At 44.5% G+C, this 12,344-nt stretch overlaps 1 protein-coding gene across 1 annotated transcript in view; it reads right to left on the bottom strand.

The window, feature by feature from the left end:
- The window catches only part of PLXNB3 (plexin B3), a 374,309-nt gene that overhangs the window by 285,015 nt on the left and 76,950 nt on the right, over positions 1-12,344 (bottom strand). The window contains exon 2 of the mRNA XM_078664580.1: positions 5,141-5,194. The gene's annotated coding sequence lies outside the window, so the exon portion shown is untranslated. The remainder of the gene's footprint in view (positions 1-5,140; positions 5,195-12,344) is intronic.

The following is a 12,344-nucleotide window of genomic DNA, read 5'->3' as shown; positions in this document are numbered from 1 at the left end:
GTATGAACAAACACTGCTTGATCATGATGAATACCTCTACCTGACGTTAAGTACACCCAGATCACCTTGCTTATATACTCTCCCTAAGGTCCACAAATGCCGGGACAGACCGCCAGGGCGGCCTATTGTTTCCGGCATAGGTGGCCCTACGGAGCGTTTATCTGAGTATATAGACTGTTTTCTGAGACAACATGTATATAACCTACCGTCCTTCATTGAAGACACGAAACATATTTTAAACTTGCTTGAAGATATTGTATGGGAAGACGGTATGTTGCTAGTCACACTAGATGTAGTATCTTTGTATACTATCATTGATCACGATCTGGGTATACGTGCTTTGGATCACTTTCTCAGCGGGAGACCGGCTGAGATGTATGACCATACTCAAATGCTATTGCGGATGACCCAATTAGTATTGGAGAACAATGTTTTCCTATTTGATGGACAATGGTTCAGACAGCGTCTTGGGACAGCGATGGGCTCACGATTTGCTCCGTCTTTCGCCAACCTATTCATGGGTTGGTTCGAGGCGGAGCGAATCTGGGGCCCAGAAGGAAGAGAATGGACCCAATATATACACTATTGGGGTCGATTCATTGACGACTGTCTTTTAATATGGACTGGAACAATAGAGAGACTCAAGGGCTTTTTTGATTATCTTAATGATAACATATACAATTTGAAGTTTACTACTTCATATGATAAACAAAGTATCACATTTTTGGATGTAGAGTTGTATGTTGAGGGAGACAGGATTAAGAGCCGGATGTATCGTAAACCTACAAGCTGCAATGCAATTTTGCATGCAGGGAGCTGTCACCCTAGCTATCAGAAAAGAGCCATACCCTATGGAGAGCTAATTAGGGCTCGACGTAACTGTACATCAGACAAAGAATTTGAGAATAATCTTTTAGACATGTCAACTAGATTTCTGAATCGAGGATACGAACAGAATGTAATCACTAAAGCTGTCTCAAGAGTAAAGAAAGTGAAAAGAGAGACTACATTAGTGAGACAGAGGAAAGGTGGCAGAGTAACTGATCAGAAGATTAGATTAATAACCAACTATGGTATGGACAGTTCGAAATTATTTACGATTTTGAAGAAACATTGGCATCTCCTGTGTATAGATAATGACTTGAGACCATATATCTATGAGAGACCAAGTGTAACATTTAGAAGAGGAACAACTCTGAAGAACATGTTGAGTCCCAGCTACCCGAGCAAATTGAATAAAACTGACTGGTTGAACAGTTTTAGAGGTTTCTATAAATGTGGAAGATGCATCTCATGTAGATGGGCGGCAAAAAAGGTACTCTGTTTTGATTATAACAATTCTGGAAAATACACTATCGGAATGTTTATCAATTGTGATACTACATTTGTAGTATATGTGATTACATGCTCATGTGGAAAAATATATGTGGGGAGTACAAAGAGGAGGCTCAAGGATAGAATTGCAGAGCATTTTAGAGCGTTAAAAAATGGTGATACGCGCTACCCAATAGCATCGCACCTGGTTCAAAACTTTGAGAATAAGGACCTACATGTTTTTTCTTATCATGGGATAGATCATATAAAACCTGATCCCCGTGGCGGGAACAGATTGTTAACATTGAGGAAACGTGAAGTACTTTGGTTGATCAGATTGAAAGCCGTAGAATGTGGTCTCAATGTTGACCATGAGTATGAGTTCTATTTGGGAAACTGAAACCACACACAAGGTACTAGTGTGACTACTGAAAGGAATATGGTCTGGACCTAATGTGTAAATGTTTTTTCCTCCCAAAACTGAAAACTCTACAAAATTTAATTGTATTGATGTACCAAGTCAGTATATATCCATTATCATATGCGTTTATGAAATGGTTGATGTGAGATAGAAATGATAATTAATATTGACCTACTACCTCGTTGGATTGTCTTTTCTTCCGTTTTATTATGACAATATGAAATGGGCTATGGTTAACCTGAGGGCTCCGCTGGTTTCCAGGTTCACGGATTAGGTGAGTTGATGAGATGTTAGGTTATGAAATAACCAAATTAGATGTAAATTACATAGATCATAAGAGATATTGCCAAAAACTAAGATTAATACTGCAATTCGGTACTTGGAATAGCTATTCAATCATTAGGACTGGTGACCGCTATAGATAAATATACGGTTATAAAAATCGGGAGAGTGTGATAAATTGCTGATAATTTAAAATTAATTTGTCTTCTTTTATGCTGTTGGATGTTTACAACAGGAAATTGGTACCGTAAACGGGTGTTTGCTCACAAAGTAGAATTATTTTTAATTTGTTGGGTGGGTTGTGTAAATACAAAGCGTTAACATACAATTGATATTCACACTGAAAATTGCTTTAAACAGGGATAAAATTAGGAATACGGATCTAATAACCTTTGAATATATCCATTCCAAAATGGAGTGCTGGTTTAACCATAGATTTAATACTAAATCTACGTGGTTTGCGGATAGCTACAAAAAGCCACTCCAAGATGGTGCTCGTGCAGAACGCCAAAGCCACGCTAGTACAGATATACTGATCGGTGAGTGCGGGGATTAGATTAATGGATGTGGGCTATTACAAAAAAGATATAGTACTTATAAGTGTTCCCCTTTGTTTTAGACACGGACTCGTGTGGAGGACACTTCCGATAGAGAAAACCATATGCGATACATTTAAAGGGCATTTTGCCGATTTACAACGTGAGAGGTGAGACCTGTATATTTTAGTTACTTACTGGCTGTCGTGGCCTTATGGAATATCACTGACAAATGTCGTTATAATTCTAGAAGTACACACAAACGTTGCCCGTAATTGTAATGTATGCTGTCATGTTTTTAATAAATAGTACTGACCGCGATATTGGTTTAATTCTAGGAGTATGCACAAATTATGCCCGCATTTGGATATCATGTTACTTGGAGCAGAGGATTAAATTGAAATATAAATACTGAATCTGGTCCCACAAATTCTTATGGAGATATTAATTTCACAATTGGGGAGTTTATATTATAGTTTGATTTGTATTAGACTAAACTGCACTAAACTTGTGTACGTTATTTATTTTTGCTGTCAAGCATAAAATATTTAGTTGACAGCATTATTGATTTACTTGTAGGAACTGATATAAACGACGCCCACCCTAGGACATTAAGAGACGTGGTTTTGATTATATTACAGAAGATTGACTGGATGTTTTCTACACTTGGAGACATCTATCATAATTGGTGAGTTAGTGATTCATATAATCTCAGGATGCGTGAACCTGGTACTTGTTGGGGGTTATCGGTGACCACAGCCATATACCTTAGACTCATATAGAATAAGAGTCCTTTATTTTATAGAATAAGAATGTTTATTGGTTACAGGTTTTTAAGAGCACGAATTTGGTGAAATAGTACCTTCTTATTATTAATTACTATGTAAAAATCTTGAAACTACTTCTTGGATTATGACCAATGCTGTATAAATTTTTCAATTGCTTTTCATTATACGTAGAATTATAGAACATGTACTGTTCTGTGATTATGACTTATGTAAACGATGGCTCATTGTAAATATTTGGGTTGCAGCCCTGAAGAAGTCAAATTGTCCTACACGGACTTGACGAAACACGTGTTGGCTGCGAATTATCATTGACGAGAATCTTAATTTGAATTTGGGTGAAGATTTGGACAATAAATGGAACAGTGAAAACTACATAAAGACTTTTTTTGATATTGAATGAGTGCTCGGAGGAACGCATTTATTGTTTGGACCATTGGTTTGCCTTGGAGGCTGTGGTAACCAGCCCCCCAACTCTTCCAGAGCACCACGTATATATTTTGTTGGATTGTACATACCTTGACTTTGCTGTGCGCTCTTATTAGCCGTTACCATTTCTTTTGTTGTTATATTATGAGTATTTGCAGGGTTTTAAGTGGGATGAAAAAACGGGGGTCTCTCAAAGGGGCGTGGCCAATGTAATTAAGGGCGTGGCTTAAAAACACTTACTCTAAAAATCTGTGCTTAGCGTAGTGTGCCGCCGCACTTGTATTTTGCTGTTTCTGTCATTGCATCCAGATAAATGATACAACAAGTAACATCAGACCTACAACAAGTCAGGACTATTGGCTTTGTCAATGGTTGTTAGTTGCATAAGATAAAAAATAATTTGAAACTATGGCTTGTATATAATGTTGAAAAAGCTTCCACTTAAAGCCCTGGTGACACCACAATGTTGCTGCTCTTGCATTTCAAGAAGAGAAGGGAAGTCCAGAGAGAAAATGACTCTTTAAAGGATTTCCCTCCCCCACAACGCTCACCTGGCGTGATGTCAGTAACTTCTCCACTAGTGAGACTCTCCAGGATTCGAAATCGGCACTTTTGTAAAAATGGCGCAATTTTTTTACAAAAGTGCCCACTAAGATATCTGTTTGTTGTAGGAAAAACTGCCAAATAAAATGCCGCAAAATTTCCATATTTGTGTCGCTAAATATTTGTGTCGCTAAATTTCCATTTTTGTGCCGCTATATTTCCATTTTTGTGCCGCTATATTTCCATTTTTGTGCCGCTAAATTTCCATTTTTGTGCCGCTAAATTTCCATTTTTGTGCCGCTAAATTTCCATTTTTGTGCCGCTAAATTTCCATTTTTGTGCCGCTAAATTTCCATTTTTGTGCCGCTAAATTTCCATTTTTGTGCCGCTAAATTTACATTTTTGTGCCGCTAAATTTCCATTTTTGTGCCGCTAAATTTCCATTTTTTTGCTGCTAAATTTCCATTTTTGTGCCGCTAAATTTACATTTTTGTGCCGCTAAATTTGCTAATCCATGCAGCTATATCCTGGGGGGTCTGCCTGGCTGCACGACTTATGCGTCAGTGTCCTGTGCCTCACTTCTTTACCTATACGATATCTTATGCACAGGCGCAAAGGAGCATTGGTTTTTCATTTAAACACGGAGTACAGTTCAGTCCTCCCTGAGGTAATGTGCGGACACGGAAGGATCCTTTAGAGGAACTAAGCCTTGGCAGCTGCGCGGACTCAACGTTGCAGAACAATTTCAAGTTGCAAAATTAAGTATTAAGTAAGTAAAATTGGAAAGCACGAGTTCCATCAAGAAAGCCACTTTGCAGTTTTTCACTTACCGCACACGTAGAGTCACGCGCCGGGATATTCCAGGGGATTGGGCGTCGGATCACCTGCAAAGTAAAAGGAAGAAACACACAATGTAAGATTGGATTTTACTCGCATTTACTGAGAAGGGCATGAAATAAATGTGATTAGAATAATTAAAAAAGCACTTAAAAAAACAAATTAGGGAGGAAAAGCAGACACCTGCCTTAATGTACCTCCAACCTGAACGTTGATTTTTGTACCTCTTATACTTTATAAAGAGTGGGGTTTAGCTAAAAACCCTATAATATGCAACTCAATTAAAAACTACCACAGAGTACAAATTTCAGGTACTTAAAATAATGTATCATAAGTCTGAGAAAGTGTTAAAATGTAAATGAAAAATGTTGGCCATGTGCTTTCCTTGCCACGTGACAACACTGACAAATGCTCCCGCCATTTGATGCTCTGCAGCAGCAGATGTATGTGCCACAAGCAAGAGACAGCTCCTTACCAGCCAGTTTAAGTACACCTTCTGCCTTAAAAACAGGCTGAGTAAATGCAGCACCCTTCGCCCCCCCCCCCAGCACCATGCGTGCCAAGGCGTGTGCTTTCATGTCATACATGGAAGGCCGGCGCTAACCAACCCCATACACTCCGCTCTTTAGTTAAACCGGGCAAAAATATACCCAATGGTGAGCTTTTAAAGACAAGCTGGCAGGGGTGGCGAGCACAGGGGTAGAGGTGTGTGGGGAGCACCTGGAGGGGGGGGGGGGGAGTGAAAAGACATACTTCCACGGAGTGCTAAAAAAAAGTAGTTCCCTCGAGTGAGAAGTGGAAGTATACAAGTGACCTAATCAAAAGGATGGCAAAGGTCTATGCTCCATGGGCGGGACAAACAGCAATAAGAAAGAAAGCCATTGATTAAGAAGCAAAAGAATGTGATTGACAAGCAAGGCAACCAATGAGAAGCAATGCACCGATCCAAACCCCACTAAGCATTGTTACTGTCCACAACATGCCTTTAAAGAGAGCCCTAACAGGGAATTGAAAATATAACTGGAGTTGCAAGTTGTGTTTTTTAGATGTCAGTTTCCGGAAGCTGAAAGACGCCCAGTCCTCAGCAGAACCAGCAGCACAAACCGGAAATGAAAAGAAGGAACCGAGTGACATGTGCGTGACTCCTGGTGCAGAAGTGACCACTGAAAGTGAAGGGTGGAAAACAGAACAAAGGGGGCAGCAGGAGACAAGGGCCCCAAACAGAGCCTGGAGGGGCCCCAGAGGGGGACAATGAACAGAGCAAAGGCCAGGGCTGGAGGCGCAAGGCTAAGAGACAGGAGTCTGTACACCCCCCCCCCACCAGACAGGAGGAGCGCAGAGATTGAGAATTCTTTTTTGTCTGATTACTTGAAATTTGACATATAACATCCACTGTAATTTAAAACCACTAAAAACTAAATAAAAAAGACGCAGCACCAAATTCTGAACCAGTTACAATAAAATATACCAAAAGTTTGACAGTTTCATGAAGTGCAAAACTTTTCTTAATGATAATCTCCCAGTTTTGCTTTTACTCTTAATAAAAATTTTACAAAAGCAGAATTCATACTTATATCATTAGAATGCAGACACCTTATCAAGACCCAGAGAATGGGGGAGGGGGGGTTCACTACGGGAGGCAGTGGGGGTCATGTCAGGAAGAGGGTCGGCATCCTCGGATTAAGGAGCAGGAAAAACAGAGCTCAGGAGTTTAAATGAATCAGAGGACGCAGCAGAGGGAAGAGAAGCGAGTGGATGAAGCGCTAATTCATCCCAGCAGGTGTCTAGGCGCTGCATGCAACGTGGGTCTTGTTGGTGGAGGCTGATTTGTCGGTGAAAAGTGCTGTGGGGAAAGTTGTGCTGCGCAGGATAACAAGCTTTGGAGAAAATGAAGTCACGTGCGTAGGCAGTGCCCGTCACCCGCTTACAAGAAGGACTGATAGCGTAGCTCCAAGATACTCTACTAGTCAAGCGCCAAGTGACTCCTTCAAACAGACTTGCATATTGTTGGCAATCTGGTCAGGTGGCAGTGCTTAATTTGTGAAACAATAAGTGCCGGGCCCTCGCCTGGAGGCCGCTGCAGCTTGCGCCCCCTGCTGCCCGTGCCAGCCTTACCAATGACCGGATCAACAAAACTACTGACTTTCATACTCCTACAAGTGCGACAATTCAGAATATCCCATGCCCCCAGAGCAATAAGAATGGCCTGGGCGACAAGTATTAGTTATTTTAAAGTACAGTTAATCAATAAACAACTGTTGAACTGGTCTTTAAATTGGACAAACAGCACCACCATGTGGCAGATATCCAGAAGTGCCGGTGTTTACACATGAGAACCTGTGCCCAGCACCGCAAACCACCAGCGCAAATTAAGCACTGCATGTGTGCATAGTTACAAGTGAGGAGTACCCGAAGAAGTCGCAGACCAGGATGGCACATGGGGGGGGCACCGCATGCCACAGCGTGTGGTGCACACGGCTGGTCCCTTCGGAGCAAACTCTGCCACTGCCCGGGAAAGCTGGCAGCCCCCTGAAGGGCATGCCCTGCATGCCTGGAGTGGTTGAGTGACTGGCCTGGCGCACGTGGGTGCAGGCTTATGTGGTGGTCAGTGAAGAGAGAGTGGACTGTGGTGCGTGAGGGAGGGCAGAGGAAGGGGTGCGTCAGATGTGTGCGGGACACAGCTGTGAGTGTGGAGAGGGTGCAAGCCCCTGGGAGACAGACCCCTGTGAGAAAGGTATTGAAATGTGTGAGGGGGAGAGAAGGTATGAGGTAAGAGATGTCCCTATAAATGCACATTGATACCAAGGGCGGTCTGTAGTTGAGGTGAAGAGAGTCTGAAAGCGGTATGGGGGGCTTCAGAGGAACTCGGGTGGGCTACTTTTAATCAAGCGCATAGAGAGCAGACCCCTGCTGAAATACACAGTTCACTCAGGGAAGTTACCTGGGGAGATAAAACGTACAGACACCTAAATTGCAACAGGAAACCTAATGGGATACACAGTACACTCAGGGCAGACTCCTTCAGTGGATGCAGACACCTGAAGAGATACATAGGACACAGTACAGCCAGACACCTGAAGAGATGCACACTACAGACAGAACAGACACCTAGAGTGGACCCAGGCAGCTGTTGATACACAGTACACTCAGGGCAGACACCTGAAGAGATACACAGGTCCAGACACCTAGAGTGGACCCAGGCACCTGCTCTCACACACAGTACCCTCAGGCCAGACACATTCCTATACTGTGTTAAGGCCTCTTCCAAGGCAGTCCCCCCCACCCCTATATTCCCCCTGTTACAAACTAAAGTCAAAATACCCCCCAGAGCCTCACCGGAGTGTGTTTAACCCCTTCGATGCGGATGACAAAGCCAGCTCGTCATGGGCGTTACCTGCGCTACGCGCATGACGAGCTGGCTTTGTCACGTAATGCGGGATTTTCGAATTTTCAGCGCGCAGCGGGAAAACCCGCTAGCGCGCATGCGGTTAAGAGACAGCCTAATCTGCTTTGTGCTTTCAATTGTGTTTGGAAAGTGTACGTTTCACTCGTTTTTGGCTAAAAAAAAAGGGATTTAAGTGTGCACAAAGCAGTATTTTTAGTGGCTTTAGAGTGGGGCCTTACCTGCAGGGGTGACCACGAAATACAAAGTGCGGGTTGAGCCTGTGTCCCAGGAGAGTCGGACTACAGAAGAACATCTGCACACCAGTTTGTACTGAAGGCCACATGCCCTTCATATAACTTCTTATTGGTTGTTGCATCTGCACTCCTGATTGGCTCCTCGGACTAGGGGCTTAGGGTTTGAGATCAGATTGGTTGATAGGGCCAGTTCTCCCATTGGTATTGGGGTTTAAAGATAGGGCTCTGATTTGTTAGGGCTCCCATTGGCCAGAGGTCACCTGACCTCGGGCTATTTAGCCCTAGGGCTCATGGCACATTCTCTGCAAACTCTTCCGATGGCTTCCCATCAGCAGCAGGAAAACAGTGATGCCGGCTCTCATCACTAGCCAACTTGACAACGGCAACGCACTCTATGCAGGCACCGCCACCGAGCTCATGCAAAGACTCAGAACGCAGCAGCCAGACTGATCCTCAACCTGTCCAAGGGGACACACATCACCCAGCACCTGAAGTACCTCCACTGGCTCCCCGTCCAGGAGAGATGCCCATTCAAGCTTCTGACCCTCACCTGAAATCCCTCCACGACCAAGGACCCGCATACATTAATCTCCAACCTGCACTGCCGCCGACCAACCAGGAATCTCTGCCCCGCACACCTCACCCAAATACCACATATCCACCGCTGCCGCTCGGGGGGAGGCTCCTTCTCCCACCTCGCCATCCAAGTCTGGAATGCCCTCCCCCTCACCTTCACACCGCAGCCTCATAGACCCTCTGCAAGAAGGGACTCAAGACCTGGCTTAATCTACTGCTGCCTGCAGGATAGCGCCTGGATACCTGCGAGGGTGATAAGCTGCGCCATACAAGCACTACTTGATTCATTGATTGGTTGAGGGTGTCTCAGCCCGGGAGTCGAGGACAAGGGCAATTGCCTGTTCGGGCTGGGTCGGGCTTAAGGCCAGAGTTGCTTCCTCTTTTCCATCTACCAAGAACCACCTTAAGCCATCCTCAAACATATGAACACACTATTAGCAAATGCTCACTACTCCCGACAAACAAACCTTATCCACTACAAAACCCCACAAGCCACGCCTATTCACCCTTCTACCCCCAACGGCCACCTAATGGCACATTCACTCTCACACAAAACACCACGCTAGCCTATACCACTATCAAATCCACGCATCAACACAAACCCACATTATACATAACCCTAATCCCCTCAAACACGCACTTCCTGTTCTTACAAAACATGAGTTTTACCCTCTGCTCGCTCCTAACAGACCCCTTTCCATCACCACCAAACCCTCTCCCATATCAACTACCAACACCCTCCTCCTCTTTCTACCAAAAACTGAACAAACAAAAATCCTTACACTCCACCACACATCACCTCATCCTGCTACCAAATCCAACACAAACACTCATAAACCCAGTGCATCCCCTCTCACACCACATACGCTCTCCTCCAATCAACATCACCCCTTTACCACTCAACACCACTCACCAACAGTACTTTACATTCAAATCCTTTTCAGGAAACTACTACATCAATATCTCATCTCACTACTCCATAAAAACATAACATAACACACACACCAGCACAACAAAATCTCACACACAACTTCATACAATAATTCCTTCACAAAATAGAAACATACACCCACTCCCCCCCTCAGGACTACACATATACAGATCCTAAACCAACTTTACTCCCAAATCTTCTATCTTCACCAACACCTACCACAAACACTCATTCACCCGCCTCTCATCTATTGCACAATTTGGAGCTTCAAAACATGACGCACATGCTCCAGCACCACCTCGAACCCATACAACTTCCACCCTAAACAGAGGCAAACAAAATAAACATGCCAGTTTTCACAACTTTGCATCTCTAGGTCCATTACACAACAAGGCAAAACTATACAAAAACACCACAGCTCACCAACTAACTCTCAACCACCATCTCTACCACCTACACACACAGACCCATAAAATGCCTTCTAAACCTGCTAGAACAGGATTACGATATAGACAAATAACATTATGGCCATCTTCATACCACTGATCGCACTAATAATACATCTGCTACTAGTTCCAAGAATACTACTCACTCTTCTAGAAAACAACGTCACATCACCACCAAACACAATCTCCAGACTGCCTACTAATAAGTACTCGATCACTCAAAAAGCAAGCATCACATCTACGAGCTACTCATGTACACACAACCCGACTTACTCTTCATAACTGAATCATGGTTAGGAGATGGCATGGCTCCAGTGTTGCATGAAGCTGTTCCTCCAGGCTAACAAACTATCACACAAAATTGTAAAGGCAAAAGAGGAGGCGGCCTAGCCGTTATATTCAAGGTAGCAATAAATCTCACCAAAGCAGATGTTTCCATGCAAGGCTGTGAGGCCACCATGAACAGATGCAACCCTACACCAAGTTCCTCCTGTAACCTCCTCCTTTACAGACCACCAACTAGCACTGCAACATTCCCAGACACACTTCTAGACACACTTTCAAAAATTAGGACACTAGACTCCAACCTATGCTTGGTTCCTAAACATACGGTTTGACGAGCCCAATATGCCGCATCCTTGAACCATCACTGGCCGCTGAGGATACCCCCTTGCATTGGACCACGCCCCCCGGTGGCCATTAACTGTACCCCCTTGCATCTGACCACACCCCCAGCAGCCACTGAGGGTACCCCCTCGCATCATGAGAGCCCCCCCCTCCTTCCATGTTGGGTGACGTGACCTCTTTGGTACCAGCATAAAATATACAAAACAGTGATGGATGGATGCTTGAATGAATCTCTGGCACTGGTAATTACTCCGGCGGAACCCAACCCATCATTCTATTGCTCACTCTGCCACCCCAGTTTGGATCCAGCCATATGAAAATCGGACTTGACCCTGTGCCTCATGGGAACAGGCCAGCCCGAACTGCCAAGCCATGTCTTCCCTGGACCAGAAACAAGCTTCCTAGGACCGGTTTCTGGCTATCAGCCGTCCTCAGCCAGGATAGCTTGACTCCAGTGGCTTAGTGAGCAAGGGACCCACGTCTGGGCATACCCTTCCCACATAGGGGGAACAGCAAAACACACAAGATGATGGACGGAATGTTGCACAATGGCAAAGCATTCACCCCAGTCACAGATCTGGGTTTAATCCATCGTTATTTAGCTCACTAAGCCACCCCAGTTCAGACATGGCCATATGCAAATCAGCCTTGACCCTGTGCCTCATGGGAACAGTCCAGCTCGAACTGCCAAGCAAGGTCTTCCCTGGACCGGAAACAAGCATCCTGGGACCAGTTTCACCCTAGTTAGTGCTCAGTGCTCAGTCCAAACTGAGGTGGGGAGGGGGGTGGGGGGGGGGGGGGGGGCGCCTCAAGCATTCCAGACATCACCTTGTTGTTTTTGCATTTGCCTCTGGGGCACCAGTGCAGCCCCGCCCCCACGTATGCCAGGCTCTTGTTCCCTTGTCTGGTAAACGGGGTACAATTGGGGCTTGAAGTGGGTCATGGACCTCCAGGTTTCAGACCAGGCAGTAATTAACA

This window comes from Lissotriton helveticus, chromosome 10 (assembly GCF_964261635.1).
Source record: "Lissotriton helveticus chromosome 10, aLisHel1.1, whole genome shotgun sequence".
Taxonomy (NCBI): Eukaryota; Metazoa; Chordata; class Amphibia; order Caudata; family Salamandridae; genus Lissotriton; species Lissotriton helveticus.
This window is presented reverse-complemented; position numbering and strand designations above follow the sequence as displayed.